The following is a 27129-nucleotide window of genomic DNA, read 5'->3' on the forward strand; positions in this document are numbered from 1 at the left end:
ATCAGATGTGAATTTAAAAAAAAAACTTGCATCTGGTCAGCAGGTCCGGATGAAAGAAAAACACTTTGTTGAGGCAGCAGCTGCAACTTGCTAGGTGAGTCCAGAACAGGACGGCGTTGCTTGCAAAATCGATCATGATCAAGATGAACAATTTTGCGGACGACAGTTTGTTGTCACCCTTGAAGCTACTAGCAGACAGGAAAAGTGGCCAAAAAAAGCGTTTGACTACATATAAGTTGGGTACAGATGAAGGAGCGCATCATCACTTAATCGTCCCGCAAGAAGAGGAAGATGCAAAATGTACCCACCTCAAACCGGCTTTATTTTTACACCGCATATCATATATAGTTTCAGCTAAGTCAATGTGTTTCACAATAGGACGATGTTTAAAAGCAATTAAAAGAAAAAGCAAGCTAGAGACATTCAAAAACAAAATATAGTCATAAAAAAACTGCTCTTGAAAATTACTGAATGAGTAAAGTAAAGGGCAGCCCGGTACTCCTGTGGTTAGCACGTCGGCTTCACAGTGCAGAGGTACCGGGTTCGATTCCAGCTCCGGCCTCCTTGTGTGGAGTTTGCATGTTCTCCCCGGGCCTGCGTGGGTTTTCTCCGGGTGCTCCGGTTTCCTCCCACATTCCAAAAACATGCGTGGCAGGCTGATTGAACACTCTAAATTGTCCCTAGGTGTGAGTGTGAGTGCGAATGGTTGTTCGTTTCTGTGTGCCCTGCGATTGGCTGGCAACCGATTCAGGGTGTCCCCCGCCTACTGCCCGGAGATGGCTGGGATGGGCTCCAGCACCCCCCGCGACCCTAGTGAGGATCAAGCGGCTCGGAAGTAAAGTAAAAGATTTTAAAACTTAAAAAAAATATACCTCAAACATCAGCAAAAAAAAAAAATCTCATTTTTAACATGGACTTAAAACATTTACAACTGGGGATTTACGCTGTAGATTGGCAAATGTTAAAAGTTTTGGGACCATGTTAAAAACAGAATGTCGGTGTTGCAATAACAGCAAGATGTCAGACTCGTCAAAGATAAATATGTCACAGTCAACTTTGATTTTCAACTTAATGCTTTCATAAAAACAACGCTGACTGCACACTAACTAACCGCTTGGACCGATGCCAGACATTGGAACCAATAGTTGCGATCCCTGCCGTGAGATGTGACGCCAATCGAGCAGGATTTACAGGAGTTCGGGGAAAAAATAAACGCAGATGCACCGTTTGGGCTTGAAAATAAAATGTGCAGCTTGAGCGTTTAAGAAGTTGCGCAACTTCATCAATAGCATGATTACACTTCATGGAAAACATGATGTCCCGCATGGCAATCATCTAACTGCGGTGTATTGTAATCAGAGATAGGACAGCTAAATCTCATCTCTTGTTTGGGCCAGAGATGGAATAAAGATCAAGAATGGATCTGGTGATCTCATGTGGAAAACATAACGTTTACATTACGGTTGACATGATCACATGCAAACATGACGGTGCTAAAACGTCACAACCCAACAAGTTTCTTCCTCTACGCTGTAGTCCCAATTAAGTACTTCAGTGGACTGGACTGCATTAATCTGTCGCAAACACAAAACTCCAAATTATTCAATCATCTTAACTTAGTTTGGGGATTTAAAATCAGTAGGGCATAAAATAGATCTGCTCCGGGGAGAGGCGCAGCAACAGTGCGGGCAAGCCAGGCAGTCGCCTCGGGGGCTATAGCTGGGTGGGCCCTAGAATGGCTGACACTGACTGACATTGGTTATCAATCCCCGCAGAGGGTCCTTTTTGAACTTTTGCTGGCTGGTGGACCCGCACAGTTGATAAATATCCTCTGTTAGAAAGTCCCCGTTGTTTTTACTTGGTGGCATGTTTAATTAATGGATTGGATTTGAAATGTCCTATTTTTTGGGTGGGGTGGAGGGGGGGGGCTTCCTTAAAAAGCGCTTCTTGTTCTCAGGAAACCAAGTGAAGTCAATCTTTTGTCGAGCTTCTCCCACGGTACATCTATCAACGTCTCATGTCTTCAACTGTTGCTGCCCCAGTTGCCTGTAAGCGTGAGGTTAATTGCTTCAACCGTTTGCATCGAGCGCTTATCGCACAGCATATTTGTTTACTCATGTGTGATGGCACGCCAGTATGTGCTCGTTACCTTCTAGGGAGCGCCTTCGTTATTCGCTAAATATTGTGACAAACACCTAAAATAGCTACACCATCGACACAATTGCACACGTGTGCTGTCGTACATCCAAATCAAAAGCACCACATTTTTAACATTTTATCGTGCACTGAAGTCTTTGAAAGGACCGGTCGGAGATTGTGGCACGCAAGGCTAAATTTTTCCTCTGCTCGAGCACCTTCAATCTGCCTGTAAGGAGCACCACAATTTTGCAGCTTCATGGGTATTAATGAGAGCTATCATATTAGATTTATGCTTCTTTGGCCCACATAATTAGATAAATATTTTGTGACATGTTTTCTTGTTAAGTCCTTGAGTGGTCGTATCTATTTGGAGCCAGTTCAGACTTTGTGTCTGCTTTTGGGACTTAATTGTGTGTGTGTGTGTGCGCGCGTGTGTGGTGTTTTTTTTTAATTACTCCAAAGTGCTTTATTTTCCTTTTATACATTTCTGCAATAAAATCCTAACCGACAGCACTTGCATTGCTTCCCTGCAATTTGGTCCTCGACGATGTCAGACCTGAACAAGTGGTCTTGGTTTTTGATGAGCTTCCCTGTGTTGTCAATGGGAAAAATATGCACTTTGATCTCTGGCCTCAGGCGACGTGAACACGGAACCTTAATGGCGTTTCTGCATTAGGCAGAGGAAGTCGTGTAGTTTCAAATTCTACCTTCACCCTTCACCTTAACTGCCCATTAACGGCGAATCCAGTAGACGGCATCCCTCTGCTATAGTGCAGATTCCGTTTTAGAACATACAGTAACTGTCTGTCTGGATTGACTGCTATGTCCTTCCCCTTGCATGCGGAAAGGTCGCTAATGTGCCTTTCAGCGCTTTATTGAACACTTAGAACAGGGAAACACAAACACAATCACGCATTCATGAAGGAGCTGCTGTGGGCCAGAGCTCACGCCGAGAGACTCACACACAGATATGCACGCCCCCGCTCACCCCACCAGGCGGGCCCCTTTCAACGCATTCCACATGAATGTGAATGAGAGCCCGCGTCTTCGATTATTTCCCCTATCTCCGATGGAGGTGGCGTTATCCTCGGCAGTCGCGTCGGTTAATCTGGAGCTTTATCATCTTGTTCCAGCAAGAGCTCTGTCACACTAAGTCCCCCTTTCAAGGTCACTTTAAAGTCACTTTGAGGTCACTCCGCTCGCTGCGCTGCCTGAGAGCGTCTGCTTGCTCAGTAGGGACCCCTGCGCCGCTCCTCTCAATCACGGGCGAATTTATGATCCGCGGAGGAACTGTCTCTCATATGCCTCCGTACGTTTAGCCAGCTAATCCCGAAGGAGATGGGGGGCAGCGGACCATAGTAAAATGGATGGAGAGAAGCTGCAGATGGGAATCAGGAGTTGAGAGGGGTGGCCCGAACGAATCGGCGAGAGTCGGGATGAAGAACTCACCGCCGCAGCACTTTCCCTAAAGTGTCTGCTATCAGATAAGTTGAGAGATTTAGTTAGGACTTCATATTTAGAGCACGGCTTGAGCTGTGAGACGACGTCTTAACTGCACGGATGGCAATGTCACATTGTGCCTGCCACGCTCCATTCATCAAATCGGATATTATCGGAGTTTTTAAAAGCTGTAATTCTGCATGCCTTCGTCGAATTATCCACGACCACACGTGGCGAAAACACTAATACGACCCATCGTCTCCCGGTGGTTGATGCGTGTCATAACAGACGTCCCCTCCGTGACATCGCTGTAATTATCATCAATATTCTATTGGAGGAAAATCGCATTAGCCGCAATGTTTCTGCAGCCATACGCACACAGAGAGAACGACGTGTCACTTTTGCGTGATTGCGAAGCGGCCTGAGCACATTCAAGTTGAGCCAAAATGTCCTTGTGAGAAATCCGATTCCACTTTTCTCCCATTACACTCCTCATGATCATTAACAACAATGGATGTCGTCTGTCATAAAGAGGCTTCAGAGAGACACATCAAGCGCAAATCTGATCGTCCTCCACATGTCACTTAGTAATAATGCTGGCCGCCTACAGACACATTATCATCATCATCATCATCATCATCATCATCATCCCAGGGAATATGCCGTTTTCCCGTCTCTGGATTATAAACCATTTTGTGATTCATCATGTTCTGTGGCGCAACAAGAAGATGTACAGCTAACCCTTTCAAACTGAACGAAAGAGCAACCACGACGGGAGAGTTAGTTCCAGAAGTGCTTTGATTCCAAAATTCTATTATTGTGATATGAGTTCACTTTTGGGCCACCTATAAATGCCATTACAAAAAATAAATAAATTGAAAAAATGCAAGGGGAGAGAGCAGAGCACTTTCCAGCGAAACCTTCAATGGTTCACCTTATAACAGTAATAATAAGAACAATAATCATCATCCATTTTATGTATGTACTATGCAATTAGACTAAATGTCTAAAAATAGAGAGAGAAAACAGCAAGCATCATGAATTGACATTTTAAATGTGTGCGCCTCAAAAAATGCTATGTCTCTATCTCTTGTCTTATATGATAAAAAATATGTCTATATTTGTTTCATCTTTAAAACTTCCACTGTGTTAACACTGCAGTTTCTAAAAATTTTATTGGCTCAATGTTTCTTACCCTGGCCTGAGCCAGTGTAGATAAAAGTAAAAGAACTAGATGGAACCACTAAAATATCAAAACCACTGAAGGTTATTGTAAAGATTCTGCTGGTAATTTGGAAATTCACCACATTTTGAGTCGTTTTGATTCATGATAGTTGATCAGTATTTAGAGTCTTCTTGACAAGAACAGCCAATTTTATTAGGACGGCATGGCTCAATAGTAGAATGGTCGTCTCTTGGTGCTTCGATCTCAATTTCGACCATGTTGAAGTGTCCTTGAGCAAGATAGTGAACCTCCTGATGCTCCGTCATCAGGGGGCGAATGTGATAACAGTGTAAACGCTTTGAGTACTCGAGGAAGAAATGTGCTTCCATAAGTGACAGCCCATTTACCAAAAGGCAACCTCCAACATGGTTATGAAGGGCTGTCAGGATTAATTTTTTTTTTAAATTAGCCTTGAACAAAACCAGAGTGACTTACATCGTATGACAGGAGAGCGTGATGAAGAGGATGAGGGAGTTCTCAGTGCATAGAAGCATATGGATCCTTTTTTTTTGGCCGGGTGGGGTGCCAATGTTCCTGTACCTTCTGGGTAACATTTAATTTATCTCTGCTTCCTCCCAATAAAAAGATAGAACAAGTCCAAATGTGCTCGGCAGAACATAACCAATACATCATATTTACAGGCGTTTGCCATATGGCTTTAAGGTGCCGCACTAACACTCCAGTGTCCGGGCCATGCGAGACCTCCATAATAGTTAGGAGGAACATGGAATAAAAGTCAAGGGTTTGCTGGTCGCTCCCAGAATGAATGCGTCTGCAGACCTTGGCCAAGGGGAGCGCTCGCGGGAAATAATGTTGTGTCGCATTTTCCAATAAAACAAAACAGTAAATTATTTACAACAGGCCACTGTGTGCGCATCCACCTCATTTGCATTCTTGTCGCCATGGGGATGGATGTGACATTGTGCTGATGAATGAAGGCGTGGGGATTTTAAAAAGAGCTTCTTCTGAAAGGAAGGACAGATGGTTATTTTTATTTTTTATTTTTTTTATGAGAGCTGCAGGATAATTAAACCAAATGAATGGGACTGTTTTGAAGAAGGAGCTTGTGTAAATTGTGAAAAGATGATGATGTGAGTTCCTGGAAATGTTGCCATCTTCATTTCTTTCCAACAGGTATCATCACATTAGGAGGTGAATACAATACTGACGCTAAACTACAGTATTTCATTAATATAACATGGTTGACGGAATCTCTTTTAGCCGGTTCTCCTTGCTGTAAAGTCATTTGAGGGAGTTAAATTTCACTTTATTATGAGTAGAGACCCAAATCCCAAGCCAGTGCTAATATTAGCTACATACAATAGCCTCAGGTTGACTAGCTAGTGTAGTGAGCTGTGAGTGAGATTTTATGTGCCGTTGCTAATGTAATGTTATGTTAGCTGTAGCTGATTGACTCGCTTGTTCACTCTGACTGTTTTTCAGTGCCACTGCTAATGTATCCCGCTTCCACCATGTCAAGTTTGACAGATTAACATGCGTTTCGCTGTGACTGATTTTCAGTGCCATTGCTAACGTTAACATTTCATTAGTGTGTATTAATTTACAAATATCACCAAACCTTTTGCTAATTATGATTGGGCAATTATGTTTTTGTCCGGTGGTTAAGTAAAAACATCCCATATTATTGCTTTCTATATTCTAGTGTCCAAACTGAATTTAAAAAAAAGGGCAAAAGGAAAAAAAACTAACAAAAAAAACAATAACCTCAGACATACAGGAACAGTCACAAGACTACAAATGTGTTCTGTCACAATCAAGGTCAACATGGGCCTTGAAAATAAATTGCCCCGCTAAGCTTTCCCAGCAGATGGCGGCCATCTTGGCTTATCTGTGTGCGGTGTTGTTTTTCCAGTCATGTTGCGCTGCACACAGCCTCACTGACTGAATACAGGTGGAACCACCGAATTACAGTCTTGAGCGTTGGACATTAACCCGCTCTATCTGGGCTGAAATTGTCATTACTGATGACACCCAATGTAATTGTGAATTTTACGCTCCGGCAGACACATTTTCCACACGTCTTCTCCTCATTCAACTCTTCTTTTTGTGTAGAGCAGGCCAGGCTTAAGTTATTCAACCCTCTTTTCTATCTTTCGTCAGAGCCGGCAAAGAAAACAACATTTTCGAGAACACTTTCATGCTCTTTGATCCACTTTCCTACAGGAGTGCACTGTTGCATGCACAAACAAAATGTACAGTTAAATAATCAAATCAAAAGTTTACACTCAGTACATGTAGACTAGAATTGCCAAGCATGGTCGTAATTCGAATTCAGCAAAAAGCAACCTTTTTCTTCTTGTCTCCGTTTTCTCCAAAAGCTGTATTTGTACCTAAGACTCCTTGCTTGCATCACTCGAGGCCCCTAATCAAACTTGAGTGTTTGACGCTCTGAAATATGATTGATATGGATTTTGTCATTGTGGTGTCACTCATAATTGTACAACGTCTAATTATTTCACCTAATCTTGTATCTGATTCCTAACGGATTGCCCTATCGGCTCTCAGCGTACAACACCATGACATTAAACTCATCATTATCACATTGCACTGTGAAAGGTTAGTGCGCTCTGCCAATTTTAAAGAAGAACGTGCGTATCGCTCCAGAGTAGTGGGGGAGACGGGAGTCTGGTGCATGGAGGTATGGGGAAAAAAAGGAATAAAAGTGGCCTCAGATTTTGTATTTTTTTTTACAAGGCCAAACGCTGCACCTGTTGTCATGTGCTGCAAGCAGAGCGGATCTTTAATAAAATTCAGCAACATCAATAAAACTTAACTCCTGGAAAGGTTGCGGATAAAAGATGAATGAGATGAGGAAAAACGATATCAATGTATCTTGGGGAAAGGAGGAGAGATGATAAGAACAACAACAAAAATAATCTCTTATGTTGTTGAACCCGTAGGAGTAAAGGTCATGATCTGAACTTGGCATCGGTCGCATGCTCATCTGCATTCGGACTGAGGGTCAGCGGCGCTCACCGGGGAGGGGAGCTGCGTGATCAAGGATAAGGTGAGTGAACTGCCCTTGACCGAGACGCCATGTGTCCACACAAAAGAGTTAACTGGGTGGTCGTACCACAGCGTAGGGGTGTTTACTTGGGCAGATAAAAGAAAAAGAAGCATACATGTTCGATTTAGAGAGCAAATTCAATTTAGATACGGGAGCAGGGTCCGTCAGCTGCTTTTAAGATAGAAAACGAGGTTAAAAAGAGAAAAGCTTTTTAGATTATGTTGTTTGTCTGTGGATATACCACTTCATACCAGTTTACTTGACGGCGGCCGTGTGGTCGAGGGGCCGGGGTGAGCAGTGGCTCATTTGCCTCAAAACATGCCAACATTAGCAAGGCTAAAAAATCAGCCTGGGGGAGTGTGCTTCCCAGAACTGCAATGTCTTTCAAAATATATAACTTTTGTGATGTTTTGATGAAAGCATGCCACAGACGTGTTATTAAGAGACCTGTGAAATGTTTTGAATTGTGACCATACCCCAAAAGCACAGTCTATAATATTTGTCAGTATTTTCTTATTTACATTACAAGGATGGCTGAAATAATCGACCAGACTAGCCAATAGCTTAAATTGTGAATAATAATAGCGCTTCAATCAATTGAATTCAGTGAAATGCTAGCCATTTTTCTTCATCAATCATCAGATTTTGTCTTCTTATTCACCACCAAAATGGAGACTCAGATGTGATTGATGTGAAGGCTTTCAGCCTAAATTTAAGCATTCCATGCTTTGTTTTCACTCGGTGAAAAGCATGCTCTTTTCCAGCAGTCGCCAACCCACCGTAGCCCATGGGGCATTGGGACTGTCCAGAGAAAATGAAAAAAATAAAATAAAATAACAGATGAATCATCAGAGTGATCATCAATCAGTGAATCAAACAAAACACAGCTTTTATTTGGTTGCTGGCTTTCTCAGAGTATTTTTATATTTTCAACATCCTTTTACACTTTCAGTGCTTCCCAAAATTTTCCAATGGTGAAAACCATCAGAGCTGCCTTAACCACAAAAGCCTCTGAATATGAAAACAACTGTTGCACACAGTGTGCACAATCTGTTCGAGTGAGCGAACATATGGTTTGCCATTTGGGTTCTGATAAATCAGACAACTAGGTTCAACTGCAAACTTTGGGTAACAATGATGCACAGGATAACCAGCTATTAAACTGAATAAAATAAGGTTGACTTGCATCAAAGTGATGAAGATGGCAACGTATGGAGAAGGAAAGCAACAGCGCAACTAATGCTACCGTTTCACCTTGATGGAGATGATCACTATTTCGCACTTAATGGTCATAACTCTGCTCTAAACTTTCCCCAAACTGCTGCGTTGTGCAATTTGCATCTTTTTAGAGCTTTTTTTTTTTTTTTTTTTACGTTGGATGCGGCTGTTGAACAAGAGTATTGGGTGTCTAAAATGTTGGTAAAAACTCCAGGAAGTTCTTAAAACGTATCATTGTTTTGGTGACCCTCCATCGACACACCTGACTAAAAGCCTTCACGCGCAAGTGCTTCGAAGATGCATCTTTTCACTTTTAATCACCAGCATGGTACTGATTGGACAGAGGTGATCGACTGAGGTGATTAACAAGAGGAGAAGAGCTGAAATGGCAACGGCTAATGAGGCTCTCTGGGACTAAAAGGTTCAGTGCTTGTGACTTCACGGAATAACAGAGAACAACAGGGAGACATGAACAGTCAGGGGCATTCATTTTTAATATATATGGAATTTAAAAATACACATTTAGGTAGGCCAGGAAGAGTACAGTGCAGTACTCTTTCCTCCTGTCTCGTGTCGATTGCCCCCAAAATGGCACCATTTGAAATTAAACCAACCTAAAGTCATGTCAGTTCCTGGATTAGCTTCTCAAGTGTTTTGCTTTTTGGGGCGCTCTGGAACACTGACGCTGGACAGCGAAACGGGTGTGGCTGTCCCGTACAATATGAGCGATTCAGTCGAATAAATAAACATGACATAGATACACTACTTTTACAGGAGCTATGCCAACATGCAATTACTGAAACAGTGTAGTTCACAAATTCACTTATTTGTGGGTTTGTTGTTGCGTCTCTTTCTAGAAGACTCTTAAAATGCCACATGAGGTCACCAAGGCCCTGGCTAATAGCTAACATCTCTACATGTCCCTGAGGAGTCTAGGCTTGGGTTGTTAGTTGAAGTTAAAGAGTGTTATGTGCATGTACTGTACATGCACACTTCTGCTGCACGCTATTTTTAACTCAAATCATCTGTAGGATATTTTATTTTAAGGATAATGTATGATGTGTTAGCTTTTTTTAAAATACAGAATACAATATTAAAGTGTTGTAGAAATTTGTTGTGTATATTTTAGTGCTGGTGTCAATCACTTGCGGTTTCTAGCTAATCGCAAGATGTTAGTTGATACGACAACAAACCACGCACAAAAATTGAGATGAGTTCTTAAGCTGCCGGACGACAGAGAGCCCTCAGAGCAGCCCGCTCTTTTGTGGGTAAATTTGCTTTCGACTTGTATAACAGTTTAAATGTCCCCATGTGATTGAAACCACGCCTGTCAAGTTAATTAATAGCATTTTATGGTGGCTACATGTTGAGCCTGGAAATTTGTAATTCACGGGCGATGATTTCAAGAACACTTGTTTTGAAATGAGAACAACTTGCGGAAAGGTAGGCTGCGAAACAAATAGTGTTGAACAACTGGAGTTTGTGAAAACACAAACTTCAGAAGCATGACAGGTGGAGACATGGATTAAGCTCTCGTGAAGATATTTGAGATTTTTTTTTTCCCAGATTTCCCTTTTTCCCTCTATCATCTCCCATTTAGTCCCCATGGACAGGCAGGAGGAGGGGGTGGGTCCACTTGAGGGAGAAGTGTAAATAGTTACAGCAAAAAAGGATGTGAGATGTTATGGTTAGTTTTTTTTTCCACACGACAATCCATATTTGTTGACGAACACCCGGAGTCATCAAAAGCAATAGTAATTGTTCTCCACATAGGTGCTGCTAACAGATTTATACACTGAATTCCCAGTGAGTGTGTTGGGTAAGGCTGGAGACCGAAGCTTTTGTCATAAATAGTCCCTGTTCAATAACTCAATAAAGTATTTGAGACAGCAGCTGCTGAGGGAGGAACTGCATAGTGAGATTGTATTTACGTCAGCAGGAGGACAGATGGGGAGGAAGAGGAAAGTTAGATGGCGGCAGGTGAGACATGACTTCATGCAAAAGTCTATTTTTTCTGGATGTAAATAGTGCTTTATATGCATCAGACAGATGCAATTCATAGTCTCCCTTATTTTTTTTATATTCCTTAAGCCCACATCCGCTTAATAACTACCCGCGTTTCAGTTTCTGTTCCAATTCAGCAACACTGTTAATGATGGGAGGCGAGGCTTTGTTTGTCATTGTCCAATTATGGTCTGGTTGTTCCTCATAAATGCGTGCTCCATTGATCTGCAACAACCTATTACAGTTCCCGTTGACATACTTCAATCGTGTTTGCTTCACGCACCGTTAGCCAAGTCTACTACACTGATGCATTCTTGGGACTTTTAATATGAAGATGTAATTAAATAATACATTTAAAAGCTTTAAAAAAATTACGCACAGATATAGATCCCACACTAGAAAGACATTTTCTAACAAAAAAAAGATTAGTCGAAACATTATGAGACTAAAGTTGGAATATAAGAGAAGAAATAATGTGGAGAATGGAAACGAATACAGAATGTACTCGCTAGCACACTCACGCTCACCTGTTACGGTGGGCTTCAGGAGTTTTCCGAAAGGACTATGGCGTAGTATCCACCTATGAAAAATGAAAATTCCCATCCCTTCGGGACCTGAGGGAGCAAAGAGACTTCAGAAGTGACACTATTGCTTGTTTAGAATTGCTTACCTTGCTCTTTTGTCCAAGCCGGATACGCGTTCCCTGTGACTATTTTCACAATGATGCACTTTCATAATCACAGCCCATTAAGGATGCCGACGTTTGACAATCACCCCGGTGCACGTCAGCAAGGGGGTTGGAAGGGATGAATGAATGAGGCTTCATTCAACTCTTGCTAGCAGCTTCAACACTGCAGTCTCCTGCTGGAATTCTTGCTGTTTGATTTCGAGTGTCGTGAGAGCCAAGGTAACTTGTGCACAAGAAAACGTACAAGTCAATGTCTGTCCGGTGTAATTGTTTCCAGAGAGATTAGCCATACAGCGCGGCATAATGCGGTATATAGCTAAGTTTAATAGCCCACCTTACATATGAGTACGCTAATCTCTCACCGGAGACACAGAATGAGACATATCAGGTATTAATGGACTGACAGCCAAGCAATTCTGACTCTCTCATCCTCGTGAATATGGATGAGCGAACCCACCGGGGGCCTTTGCGCAGCTGGCTTTATCACTTTAATGCGCATTATGGCAATAATGAGCAAGAAGCTACTTAGATCCCCATAATTCTCCCGAGTCTCATCATAAATAACAGCTTACATGTAGCTTACTTACAGCAGATAAATAGTGGGAAGGGGAGGGGGCGAGTGCACTCGGAGCACCTGTGTTAACATGGGCTTACAGGCAGCTTCTTTAGAATCCAAATTTGAGAGAAATTGAAAGTTTGAAGGGGATCGGTGGTGTTGTATGACACCTGGGTGGATTTAAATCTGAAGAAAATGTCCCATTCCACCCACAAAACTCTCAGTGCCATTATGCCAAAGGGCCCATTATTCATCATGAAGATGAATGGGTCTACAAAAACACAGTAACTCACTCCTCAGCATGTAAAATTTCCTGTGAATTATTAACTGAGCTACTCATCATTGATGATATGGCAGAAATTGTCTCGTGTGCGCCTTTCTCTGAGAAGGGGGCACACAAATAAGGGCAATTCTCGTGTTTTTTTATGTACGAAACCAAGAAAGTGGAAACACGCAGACACACAAAAGCATACGCCGATGTAGCAGTTGCATTCAAACACAACACGTCTTTCGACGTGTGTAGTCACCCGTTTGATTGGGTCAATTAAACAATCTGATAAGCAAGAGAGTGCTGTGTTGGAATGGATTTCACGACATGCGCAACGAATTATTGTTTAAGAAACGATTTGTAACTGAATGCAGCTGAAATAGAAAGTCAATAATCACAAAGGCATTCCATGGGACGGGTTTTAAACTCCAAGCAATGCTTCATTCAAAAAGAAATAAAAACACAACAGAAATTGTGCCAGTATTAGCCTTCTCATTGTTCGGCCTTGGTCTGAATCTTGTTAGGTTCCTCTGGTCTATTTGATGTTGTATCCCGTCAACATACAGAGCCGTGAAAAAGTATTTGCCCTCTTCCTGATTTGGGGGTTGGGGGTGGTCCTGTGAGATTTTTCTTGTATAAAGTATATGCCTTGGCTGAGTAGATTGGGAAACACACTGAAATGATATTTCCAATTGTAGCTTTGGTGAATAGGTTTCTATTGTGTACTTTGTTATTACTTGGAATAGGAAATGACTAACGTACCCTTGAGTATGAGAAATGCTTACTGCTTTGCCCTGATTTATGGATGTTTTTTTCGGACAATTTGTACTTGGAATGGACATGGATGCACAGAGGAATGTTGTCTTCGGTTGCCAATTGATTTAATACCATGCAAGCAGGAGAACACATTCGTTGCTCTGTATCTTCATTACTGCTGTGATTTTTTTTCTGTTAGTGTTCCTTTGAGGAGCCCTTTTCTTTGTTATAAGCATTGCATGTTTTTTTTTGTGTTTTTTTTACAGAACAGTGTTGTGGTGAAATGATTCATGTTTTGGGTTCAACTTGAGGTTGAACTCTGTCCAGCAGGTTTGACTATGTGGCAGAACTTAGCCAGTTTTGGGGGAACAAAAATCCAGATTGGACAGTATAAAACAAATAGCTCAATCTTTTTGCCATAAAGCATTTCCAGGTATTAGCTCCATGTATTTTTAAATGCCAAATATGCAAAGGCGAACCACAAAAGATTTGCATGTGTACATGCTATTGAGCACATGTCTGCAGATGTTGCGAGAGGTCTGGGTGAGGGGTTCCCGTCCCGGTCATGTGTGTGCACAGAGCATATCGAGTTGATGTGAGATTAGCTGTGCCGATTGCCCCGACTTCCTTTGCTTTGACAATGAATGATGCGTTCGTAATGGGGTGTCGACGGACATGCTGCGTAATGCAAACAGCGAGACTAACTATTCACCCCAGTAGGACACGTATGACCTGACTCTGTTCACGGTAATTAGGATTTTTCTGTCGGTGAGGTCCTGTCTTCGAAGAGAACACTACCTGGCCTCCCTGTAGGTGCAGCGTCATGCATACAAATAGAACTCCAAGAATAGCGTTAACTCATGTAGGTCAGGTCACTGCATCATTGGTATTCTCGGAGAAGAAATACTAGTTTATGTGGAGCGCTATGTGGCAGGAGTTATTCATTTATATTAAACAAAGGAGATTTCTCACAGCTCTGAAGAACAAGACGGGCTAGAGGTTAAAGCCTGACTGACTTTCAAACAAATCTAGCACTGATGTGCAAGAGTGTATAGTAAGTGTCAGTCAGTTGGATAGTTACACTTTGAAAATTTTGGGATCTGATATTCAGTCAAGCATTCTGAGGAGTTTCATCTGGTGCCCGAGAGGCATTGGGGGAATTCGCACTGTCACTGGTGGATAATATAATAAAAAAAATAAATAAATAAAATAATAATAAATATTTGTCCACATCAGTCATTTAATTCCATCAACAACAACAACAAAAAAACTGATCTAAACTTTTTTAATGTTTAATTTTGAGACTTTAAAGTGTCAGCAATAAAGCGCCAGCCACTAAAAGGTTTGCAAGTGTTCGGAAACCCTCAAGGTACTTGTTAAACTGGATCACTGCAGAGCTCTAGGTCTGCCAAGCCAACCCACGAGACTTTCAGTTCCGCAACTCAATCAACATTATTTATTTAACCACTCCCCCCAAAAATGTTTTAGAACCAAAATGCTGAGTAAAAATAAATCTTCAAAATGAAACGGTTGAACATCAGGCAATTAAACACAGCCCCCCCCCCCAAACAAATAAAACACTTAAACAGTTGAAAAATAATAATATCCATCCATTTTCTAATCTACTTATGCTCGCGAGAGTCACGGGCATGCTGGATCCTATTCCTGCTGTCTTCAGACAGTAGGCAGGGTACACCCTGAACCGGTTGCCAGCCAATTGCAGAGCACACATAAAACAACAACCATCCACGCTCTCAATCACACCGAGGGACAATTTAGAGTGCTCCATTAGCCTGCCAAACACGTTTTTGGAATGTGGGAGGAAACCGGAGTACCCGGAGAAAAGCCACGCAGGCACGGGGAGAACATGCAAATTCCACACAGGAAGACCGGAATTGAGTGGTCAGATTCCATCAGTCGACGGGGAGAAGAAGAATCGTATTCTCCCCTCACGTTGGCGTACAGGAGTGCCGCAGTTTTATCCGCTCTCGTTGCCTGTGTATGACATTCATAGTAGAAGAGAAAGAGGAAGACAAAGTCTCCACTGACCAGTGCGAGTGCGCCGGGATGCTGAATTTGTAATCTGTTGATCACAGCATGCACGGCATCACGGGCGTTGAGCTGCAGCAGCTGACGGCTGAATGTAAACAAACAAGTCCAGCCGTCAGTTATGTTGAAATCTCATGTCGTCCAGCTCACAACTCCTACTCGTCTCTTACTGAACCCAGATGGTTTTACTATGTGCAACCACTTGACAGAATAAAATGGAGTAAATTGAAGCCAGCATTTTCTTCAGTGTAATAGACCCAGTGGCAGGCTCAAGCATGAGCTTGACAAGATGGTGTCAGAATTGGGACAGTTTCAGACAGAGCTGTATGTACTATTCTACCAAACAATTGCTTACATCAGCTGTCCCCACCCCAGGGCCGCGGACCGGGTAGCGGTCCGTGGGTCATTGGTACTGGGCCACGCAGAAAGAATAAATAACTTACATTACTTCCGTTTTATTCATTTTCAGATCTGACAGATATTTTATTTTGAAAAATTACCGTGTTCTGTTACATCAGTCTACAACACGTCACTCTTGACCCAGGTGAAGGCGCGCCTCTCAGTCACGTGATAGGTTACTGCTAAAATGAAACCCATGAGCTAGCAAAATGAGTAAAAAAAACAAACAAAACAAAGGTCTTTTGAAAGTTTCTTTGGGAAGGGAAAAAGACAGAAGACAGAAGAGGTGCCTACGAATTCCAAGAAGAAGAAGGCTACATTTGATAGACAGTATTTAAAATATGGATTTATCTCAACCGGACATTCCCACGCACCAAGTCCATTCTGCATAATACGCGGCGATGGCGAGTCGTATTTTTCATGCACTTTGTATGTGTTGTGTATCTTATTTTGAAGGCACGTTTGAACGTTACCATAGTGACCAGAGAATGTTGCAGCCAGATAGGATGTTCCACAGTTGCCGGTCATATCATATCAATTTGTTGTATTTATCCGGACCCTGAAAATATTGTCTGACATTAAACCGGTCCGTGAGGCAAAAAAAGGTTGGGACCGCTAGCTTATGTGACATATTCTCATTGTTTGTGCCGGTTTCATCATTTCAGCATTTCTTCCGAAGCATAAAATAATTACCATGGTTGTGTGAATAATTTTCACATTGTTTAACCCCACCTACACCTCCTGTCACCATGCCTGGCCAATTTACTCAATTTAATGCTGCCTTTGTCAGATTAGCTCTATTCCCCAACACCCCCAATTCCCCTTTCGCCGTTTACAAGTAATTATAAACACCAGCACAGATGGAAGAATCATTCTTTTCCACAAAGTCCGCTGCTCAGCTTCATCTTGGTGGTCTTTACAGCTCTGAGCTTCTGGGCGACCGATTTCACGCCTGGCCTGATTGTGGTCGACTCCACTTTTTTTTTTACAGCCCCGCGGAAGAAAACGATTTTGAAACACGCATGTGTGCTATGGAATGTCACCATCCATTTGGACGCTTGAATTTGGATGACTGGATTTCTGATTCCAATATGATAATCAACAATTAATTTGCGGCACTTTGACTTATGGCAGCTCGGAATTTTTGCTTCGCGAGCCGAAACTTACGTTGCAAGCTATGTTAAGATTCACCGCTGCTCGTGTGATTGGGACAGCAGAACTGATCTGCGGTCTCACATAATGCACAACGGGGTTTGTATTCTGAAATTGTGTGTGATTTTAGAGAAATACCTTTTGCAGAACACTGGTTGAATTGCCAAGTGAACAATCTCAGGGGGCATTCCACTTGAGAGGTTGCACATTTTTCTCTGCTCCTTCTTTCACAAACTCAACAAACAGCATGTTTTTCCCGAATCATAACTTTTCTTTTTGATGTGTTTATCAAAGCCTGTGTGATTTACCATCTTGTATCTAGTTTTATGGGCAGTGTTTCTCCCTCCGATATGTCCCCAAATCAGTGGCGATCCATTTTTTAAAAAAGATATACGGTGTATATATTTATTTGACAGATGGCGCTTACTCGCTTCAAAACTGGCCGATATTGGCTGGTGGCAGCGACTGGACAGTCATCGTCAAAAGCAGCCATATGTTGCAATATGTCTCACAGATTGAGGTGGGGGACGGCCAGTCTCAAAGTGTGTATTTAAGGGCACTAAGTGGGGAGTGGGAAACATCCATCGAGGGCCCGAGCATATGTTTGTGTCATATCGTCTCCACTTTATTTTATGAACGCTCATAAAGCTGCCAAAGGCATTTTTTAGCGCAGAGGAGAAATTTCACTAGACTGTGTTGCAAGTATATAACATATTTACATTTACTGATTCATTTATTGTGGGCTGGACTCTGGCCAAATTATGCCGCTTGCTTTTTGTCATAATTTTAATGCGAACCGATACAACAACAATTCTGCCCTTATGAAGACAATAATGCTGCTATTGAATTTACAATAATGTTTATTCTTTGGTTGGATTTAGGTGAAATTATTTAGCGACCTCATTTTCTCAAAAAATGGCTTGCTCGTACAGTACTTTTGATTAGGAATTGCTGTCCTCGAAAATAATCCTTCCGAGAAAGTTTGTGTATCTGCTGCCACAGAATGTAGCATGGGTTTACCTATCAGGGTGTGTTGGTGGGTGCGCCTGTCCAGAGTAGTGTTTCATTGTTAGCATTTCTTGAGAGGACACACACACACACACACACACCTGACCACGGGAGTAAGCCGTAACAGGGCAAAAGGATCTTAATGTGCGATGGAGGCCACTCCGGATAAAGCTTGCAAATGCTCGCCCTTAAGTGACATGTGCTGGCTCAAAGTTAAAGTGACATTTGGGTTTGATGTGGAACACGACGCCAGGACAAGGATGGATCAGTGCCTTCAAGTCGACCAGATGGACAATCCTTCAAAAAAGCAGGTAGAAAATGGAGACGTGGCCGCTTATTTCAGCCCCAAAGCCACAATGTCATCCATCAAAACTGTGCTTCCCTCCCCGGGCTGTTTAGTGTTTAAGGACACACACTTTGCGATTAGACGGCCGGTCTGGAATAATACATGTCATTGCAGTGGCACTCAAGAATGAATGGTCTTGCAAATTCTCTTTGAAAACTGAGCCATGGGGTTTTGATGCAAGGTAATTTTAACGTATGACATACTGTATGGTGATGTATTGAGAATTAATACACAGTCCTGTGCAGTAGTACTAAAGCCAAACAATTATTCAACCCCTGGCGATATTTGCTGGAATGACTTTTTTTTGGGGGGGGGGGGGGAATCATTATCTTCTGGCCGCAAATGACACAAGAAAGTAGCTAAAGATTTTGACCACAATAAGAATAATTCGGGCTTACCTTGTATTGTTCACAAAAAAAAAAAATCAAAAATAAAGATTTGGTGGCACATACCGAAATGGGCAGCAATTTCATGGGATAATATACGAACGTAACATTGAGTCAATAGAGGATTTTTCAATTGAAAAATAGGCTCGCCCAAGAATATAAACAAAACTTTCCATAAAATGAATACATAACGTGTTTGTGTTACCCGCCCATCCATCCATTTTCTGATCTGCTTTATCCTCACAAGTGTCGTGGGGCGTGCTGGAGCCTATCCCAACCGTCTTTGGGCAGTAGACACCCTGAACTGGTTGCCAGCCAATCGCAGGGCACACAGAGACGAAAAACCATCCATCACACCCACACCTAGGGACAATTTAAAGTGTTCAGTCAGCCTGCCATGCATGTTTTTGGAATGTGGGAGGAATCCGGAGGACCCGGAAAAAAAACAACACAGGCGCAGGGAGAACATGCAAACTCCACACAGGAAGGCCGGTGCTGGAATTGAACCTCTGCACTGTGGCGTCAATGTGCTCACCACTCGACTACCGGGCCGCTCCTTCTTATTCATGATTATTGTTATTTTTTAATTCACTTAAGTCGGTAATTATGTGAGTGAGGACAAAACAGCAAAAGGCATTCAATAACTCATTCATTTCCCAACATGATTCCCTTTGCTGCGCTCCCAGGCAATCTACTTCCAAAGTATGGCTGAATGGCCCGGCTGCTTGATGGCCAGAAATCAGAGCAAACAAATGAATGCTGCTCCCCACCGCCCACAAAATCCTTTTGGGTGATGAAAACAAATGAAAGCCGCCCCTATCCCTGGAGGAGCGAGTATTGCTTCTATTGACCAGGGCTGCCCCTCGGAGTTCCGCAGCACGCGCAGCACATTACCGCCTCTCCTCACCGAAAAAGAGAACCGAAACAAAAACAAACACTGCTGGGAGGCACCCTGGTGAGCAATCGCCAAGCAGCTGGAGTTTTGCAGGGTTATTTTCAGGGTGCAGACCACATTATCGTCAAGAGGTAATTAACAGTCTGCTGGAATAGGACATGATATCCAAGAGTAAAGAAAGAGCTTTCCGTTGAATCGGTAACGTCAATGTGACGTATGTCTTCCCTTGCTTGTGTTTTACCTCACTGGTAGATAGTTCTAAGTCTTTGGCTGCTGATTTAATTTTTTTTTATTTTTATGGATCATATGCTCTTAAAACTATACTTTCAATGTGACAAAAATAGCCGGCGGGATACACCCTTTAATTTTATACTCATGTTCACTGACCTTGTCTTACCCGGTCAAGTCTTGGTCAGAGGACTTAAAACAACGGCTGCCGACGGTAGTTGTGCCTCTTGTTCGCTAGCAGATAGCGTTTCCCAAAAAAATTAAAAATGCTGAAGAGATGAGAAGAAGAAGAAATAGTAAGGCTGGCTGGGAGTCTGCCTTCAGAGACACCTTCCGACCCGGAAATCAGCTGTCTGAGGTTCTGCCATTGGACAGACGTTACAGAAAACAAAAGCAACTCTTTGCAAATGCCATCTCTGCATGAAACTGGAATTGGGTTTGTGATTACTTTTCTCGGATTCAAATTATCTCTGCGACCACAATTTTTTTTTCTTTCATTAGTGGCGCCAACAATCTTGCCCACGTGTGTATATCTGAAATAACTTTAGAATGCCTGCTGCAGATGTCAACCATTATGTTTTTTTTTTAAGGCTAAACACATACGAATGTTTGAGAGGCAATACTGAAATCTCAGTGACTCTAACGTATCGTGCTGTGATTCATAAACGTGCGCAAAATGTTGAAAAGTAACGAGGGGAATGACCCGAGCAGCCGCAAGCTCAGCAGGCTGCACGGCTAATTTGATTAGATCAACCACATTAATGAAGAGCGGACCTCTCAGGGGTTGCACGTGTTTACGTTACACGTGTCGTTTGCATGCACGGCCACCCCATTGGTCCTTCAACAAGACCCTCATTTGGAGGAAATGGGAGCCGTTTAAGTGTTTTATGCCTGCTGCTGTAATGGCACGCTTTCGGTTAAGGCTGCTTCCATGGCCGATTCTGTCAAAATGATGGCATTTAAGGGGGACATTGCAAGTAGAGCTTAAAAGTTCTTCGTCATCGATCGACTTCACTCATTTTCTTCGTGATGCCGTTCCCGCAGGGAAGAGTCAATTTGAGATAATTTCGTACAAACATTTTCTTTCCTTTTTTTTTTTAAACACAAAGCTAAAATTGTGTATACTGCTTTTGCTAGACTCTGTTGAGTCACTTTTAACAAGTTTGCTCTTTAAGGAAGACTATGGGGAGTTAAGATACATTCATACAACGGCAACTCCTTAGAGGGGCATTATTCTGCTCAGTACGACACTGGTATTGAAACCGGGCTTAATTTTCCTCATGGCTGTCTTCAGTATGACAAAAAGGCGACTTTGGTGCTTTTTTTGGATGCCTTTTCTTTGCGGCCAGTGAACGATTGGAATGATTTCAAGTCGGGTGCCAGGATTAGGTACAGACGTCTGCAAGCTCTGATGGAATCTTTGATATTTGATAACATCTCTCCACTCTCAAGCCATGGCAAATTCCTTCCTCTTTCACCTTCTGGTTCCTTTCACTCCTTTGCCCTCGGTCACAACTGTGTATTTTAGCAGATTGTGATGAATAGTGATGTCGGCGGTGAACAGGTGGTCAAAGAGGGCAGAGTGGTCGCCAGCTACCACAGAGAATGAGGTTCAAGCATAGATAGACAGTGCCAACCTCAGTTTGCTTGTGGTTTCCAGTGTACTGCATTGGCCTGGCCAACAGATGGGCGGGTAGTCCAGGATCACGGTCATGTCACTAGGCCTGGTGTCTCTTCTTGGCAGGTTAGGGCTTGTATTGGCTAGTTAACTAGTCTGTCATGATTTAGGTTTTTGTTGACTTTGTTTTGATTTGATTTAGATTTGTTTCACATTTAGCATGTGTCACTTTTTTATGTCTTGTCAAGTCATTCGTTTTTTTTTTGTCTCCAGCTGTTCACGTCCTCGTGTCAACCAATCAGCTCACTCAAGTAACTCGTGCCTTACACAGGTGTATGTCGCTGTCTCATTAGTTTGTTTTACTGAATGTCCTATTTTCGCTCAGTCTTATTCCGTTCTTTGTTGATGTTGCCGTCATGTGTCACGTTAATCTAGTCTCTATGTTGTATATGCTGTTTAGTCCCTGAGTTTTTTTCTTACTTTGAATCAGTAGGTGCAAGAACTAATTTTGTGCATTTTTTTTCAGTCAACTTATTAAAAAAATAAATAAAATCACCCAAAAACATTTTCAAATGTCAAATTATTCAGGTACCTGCATGTCATTCCAAATCCGCAAAACAATATTAGGCCTACTCATGTTTTAATATAGTGTAGTATTAGACCCAGTGTAAGTGCAAGTAACACTAATTGACATCTAGTGGTGAATGGTGAAATTACAACCTCAGACTCGACTGCCCAAGGAGGAGAGGGTCTGAGCCGGTTCATGAATAGACACAATCAGTGTAATTGATGGCCAGTGGAAATGCATTAGGATTTTTTTCTAGCTTTTTTTTCGTGTACCCCAAAAAACACAGATAAATCTGTGTAAATTTTCCACACCCAAAACTCGACTCCCCGCCCCGCAAAATAAATAAATAAATAAATAACTGAAAATGTATTTTTTTTAAAAACTATAAATAAATAAATCTGTGAATAAGTGAATCCGTAGGTGCCGAGCTGCGAGAATACGGGCTTTATACTTTAGTAGAGGAATAATGCTTATAATAACCACCCACCGAGCCTCCATATTTATTTCTTGAAAAATAAATAAATCAATCAAAGGACCACTCAGTGTGGCCGAATGCGGCCCTCGAGCCACCAGTCGCCCATCCCTGATTTATGTAATGTTTGAATACATGCTGTTTCAAAGCTTGACGTGTGGCCTCATGCATGCTTAGTGCAAGCACGCTGGCTGCTTGTGCACACGCTAGAGTCTATTATAGCGGCGTCGAAGCTGAGGTTTATCCGCTGCTCAGTGAGGCGGGAACTCCACCAAGACGTCAGTCATCTAGCTGGCCAACCAAAACCTCTTTATTTGGACTGTCACTGGAACCTATTTGGAGGGGCGCAGATTTATTTGGGCTCGCTTATCTCTGCAGTTCAGTCAGAAATCACATAGCTGTACTTGTGTATCTTTTCCACCCTCTGGACAGACTGAGGGTAAAGGGGCTCTAGAAGCATAAATGTCCTTGGTGAATATAACCCACAAATCTGCAGCGTATGGCTGATAATGTAAAAATATAATCCACCGTGTTTTGGACACAAATACGCATCATTTTTGTATTCCAACAGATTTGTTTCTTGGGAAAACAACAAGTAATATGCTGTGTGTCTTGTTTTTGAGTGTGTTGATTGGAATTTGATTTGGTCAAGGACTGCGTTTATGTAAAAATAAACGGACAAAATGAGCCGCAGAATAAGAAGCAATGCGAATTTGCCTATGTTAAAGAAAACTTCAATAGATGAACACGTTATTCTTTTACATTCCACATTAAAGGTTTTGCCTCATGGGTAATTTTGGAGTTATGCAAATAATCACATTTCAATATCCTGTTGAATTTCTGACTCGTCTGACCACCAGAAATGTCCGATGGAGAAGGTCACAAGGGAGCCGGAGGGGAAAAAGTTAAGCAGCAGGTTTCCATTTTGGCCGCGTGGCCAGAGTGGGTTTGCCACAGGCGTGCATCAGGCCAGTTAAGAGGTTAGGCCTGGCAAGTCATTACTGTCAGAGCTAATGTAGAGAGATGAGGAGAGGGACCATGGAGGTAAGCAGCCAGTAATGAATGAACACACTGCTAAATTCAACAATTACACGCCCATGTAAATGCAAGCAAAACACAGCAACACAAGCAAGCAGCTGTTGAACTAACCTGGCTGGGGACCTTAAGACAAAAGTCCTTCCAGATATGTTACACTTGTTTGGCAAGCTATGGACGAAAGGAGATACTTGGTAGTTGGAGGCATAGGTTAGGATCCAGGTGTAAAAATAGTCAGATGAATGCCACCATGTTATACTATTTGTGCTTTTAAGTTTTTACAAAAGGTCAGGAAAATTTATTTTAGGATGTGTATGCGAGTTGCGTGTCAGTCTTTCTCTCTCTCTCTCTTGGTGTGTTGCATGTAAGTCTCTCTCTCTCTCTCTCTCTCTCTCTCTCTCTCTCTCCCCCCAACCAAAATTGTCATGGTTCTGTTCGTTTGTCCTTTAGTAGATGCGGGATCGGAGGGCGTTCCCTCCAGTGCCGCACCTGAGTTGTGTTTTCATCTTCTGCCTTTAAAAAAACGAACCCATCAAATCCCTTTTTTTTTTTTTTTTTACCGGGAAAACTGACCCAATGTACTCAGCTTCACTTTATTTATACGAGTAAATTAAGTTACGAGCTTGGGCACCGAATGAATTTTAGTTTTGTTCTTGAGGTTTAACCACCAGATGCAACTTCATCCTCATCCTAAAACCAGGGTGGCCATACCAGGTGGATGTGAGTGGCCTCATTTCAAACAAACACAACATCCCCAAATGCCCCAATCAGTCCAGCACTCAAAAACAAGCTTGTTGGCCTTAAGCAGGGACTGAGCTCTACTTGTTCCTTTCATTTGCTGTGCCCTAAGCAGGACACTGTGGACCACCAACACTGACACCCACACTCTTGGCAGTGTCAACTGTCCTGCAATCAAGCGTGTTTACCGTCGCCTGACTCATGATGTCATAACCCGCTCACGGTATCCAAATTAACGACGCCCAACAAGGCCGGAATGTGCGTCATGGCTCACGAGGATGCGTATGAAGAATTCCACATGCCACAGTAAACTGTCATCCCTAATGAGTCCTCACTCGCAAAGAGGGATAATAAAGTGTGCGGGCTGTGCAATGAAAGGTCAGAGCTATAAACGACTCTGATGGGTATCATTTTTTTCCCCGTTTTTATTCTTTGTTTTCTCCCATTCTTTAAGCCCAGCGGTCACTTATCAAAGCTCGGGAACTAATCATGTTTGTTGGAGCAATTCAGGGACGGATAAAAGGAAAACAAATAGCAGTGACACCTCAACTAATTTTCTTTTCTTATCATTTTTATCTTTCAAAGAAAGGATTTTAGTCCTCCTCTGCGAATTTGGGATTTTTGTCAGGGGAGATAAGCTTTCTTTAAAACGACTTGTTAATTGAAGCCAACAGTGGTGAAATCATGGCTTAAGGCGCACGAAGCGAGTTGATGGGGTCCATGTGAATGACTTTTGCCTGCATGACTTTAATTTCTTTACCTTGCATTTACCCTGAAGACATCCTCCTAATTCTTGATTGTCTGTGTGAGTAAGAAAATGACATATGATTGTACTCAAATTGGATTACGGCAAAGAGTGTTATTTCTAGCAAAAGTACTCAAGGGGGCCAATAGATTTAAGGGATTTCATTCCGTCTTTGGCACAGAAACTCTGTGGTCCAAGGCGAGGTTGGTGAAACATGGTGGAAACATCTTAAAAAAACATTTTAAAGCTGCTGTTGGGGATATTGAAGCATGATATGTGACCTCCAAGTCTCCCAATGAAATGTTTTCAAGTCTTTCAACTAGCACTTGAGGTCAGATGGTGACGTGTGTGACGGGTGATCCCATTCGGAGTGGAATGCAGTTACTCATAAAGAGCAGTGTCAACCGTTTACCGGCAAAGTTTTGAATGAAGCCATCATTCCTCTTCAGTTAGGATGCCGTTTCTAATCAAGTCCAAACTCAAGAGAATCGGGACATGAAAAAGCAAAACAACAGCTCTTTTGATGAAAAAGAAGATGAGTTTTGATTCAGATGTTTAATAGTGAAGGGGGAAAGAATGAAGAAACGAATAAAATGAATGTGATTCCATTTTCTGTTTGAAGAAGAGGAGTTGAGTGAGTGAAGCTTTGTTAGGAGCAGAAGAATATGATAAATCAAATAAATCTATCAGCGAAAAAGCAGGATGAAAGGAGAGGAATAGCCAGTTGGTCCTTCATCCGTCATCTGTTTGGCTTGGATGCCAGCTTGTTACTGGGAACATCAACTGATTCATATTCAACACCGGGTGGAGGGTAGGCAGAAATTTGTATTCTTCCCTTTATTTGACTTTGCAAACACAACCTCAAAGCCGCATTATACGCTGTCAGTGTACAAGACCAACAATAGTGTACTGATAATATTTCCAAAATGGTGGTTGAAAGTGTTGCGTGATATTTGACGATATATACTCATGGCGGACTGTGCTCCATTTGCCAAAAGAATGATTTCTTGCCAATATTTGAGAAATGTCAAATTTCATATTGCGTATGTGGAAAATGAATTAAGCAGTAAAATCGGCTAGTTTTTGTCCATTTCAGGGGGCTGCCATTTTGCCACTTTCTGTCGACTGAAAATGACATCATAGTTGCACAAGGCTCAGGTCACGACCAATCATGGCTCAGTTTCAGAAAACAGGTGAGCCGTGATTGGTCGTTACCCGAGCCCTGCGCAACTGTGATGTCATTTTCACTTGACAGAAAGTGCCAAACGGCCGCCCTCTCAGATGGCTAAAAACGGGTGGAACTTGGTGCTTAACTCATATTCATCAAACAAAAAATTAACCTAAATGCCATCTTTAGACTCGTGGAGTCGCATAGGATATATTACTGTCAAGAAAATTTGTGTTGACTTCCCTTTTAAGGAGTGTGGTCCAGTGAATGATGTGAGGAGCTTCACTCAGGTGGATTTAGTTAAAGGAGATAGCAAGCAGCTCGTTGTTACATTTAATAAAATGTTGAAAGTGCATCGGTGAGTGTGGTTCTCCATTTCCACATCCGAAGGCATGACAGTACTTCATTTTTCAAATCTACTTCAATTGACACACATGACTCAAATGGATGATGTACAGTGTATACTCTGCCACAAACAAACAACCAAAAATGAACGAAATGCAAAATACACAACATGCCACTGCTGTATGCACCAAATATTCTTTTTTTTTTTTTTTGGTTGTTATTGGTGACTCGAAGCAACAGGAAAATTGTGTATAAGACGTAATGTCTCGGCTGATGGCTCATGCTGTACACAATGATAAATGTGGTGATGTCAGCCTTGAATTTGCAACGGTAACCTGCTCTGAAAGTAAAACGTCAGCAGCGACGGCGGTTAGATTGACCGACGGGGTCAGCGTGGCTGTCACACGTGCAAACGCCATTTGTGACCAGCGCTCAGCAGAAATGTCACACGGCCCCCGGAAAATGGCACAGCAGTCACTTTTTTTTTTCTTTAAAACACACATTCTTCCATCACGTACTACATTGCTATTCTTTCTTTCATGCACATACTCTGACATGAGCAGAGGCACGTTTATTTTTACATTATGATGCTTTGGGGCTAAAACACCTGAGTTGGCAACAGTGGCGTCAACAGGCTTTCTCTGTTGTTGTAACT

The 27129-nt window shown here is 42.3% G+C and overlaps 1 long non-coding RNA gene across 1 annotated transcript in view; it reads left to right on the top strand.

The window, feature by feature from the left end:
* Window positions 1-26195, top strand: part of LOC127602430 (uncharacterized) — a 100640-nt gene extending 74445 nt beyond the window's left edge. The window contains exons 4-5 of the long non-coding RNA XR_007962792.1: window positions 7726-7832; window positions 26058-26195. This is a non-coding gene — a long non-coding RNA (uncharacterized LOC127602430). The remainder of the gene's footprint in view (window positions 1-7725; window positions 7833-26057) is intronic.
* The last annotated feature ends 934 nt before the right edge of the window (window positions 26196-27129 follow it).

This window comes from Hippocampus zosterae, chromosome 6, assembly GCF_025434085.1.
Source record: "Hippocampus zosterae strain Florida chromosome 6, ASM2543408v3, whole genome shotgun sequence".
Taxonomy (NCBI): domain Eukaryota; kingdom Metazoa; phylum Chordata; class Actinopteri; order Syngnathiformes; family Syngnathidae; genus Hippocampus; species Hippocampus zosterae.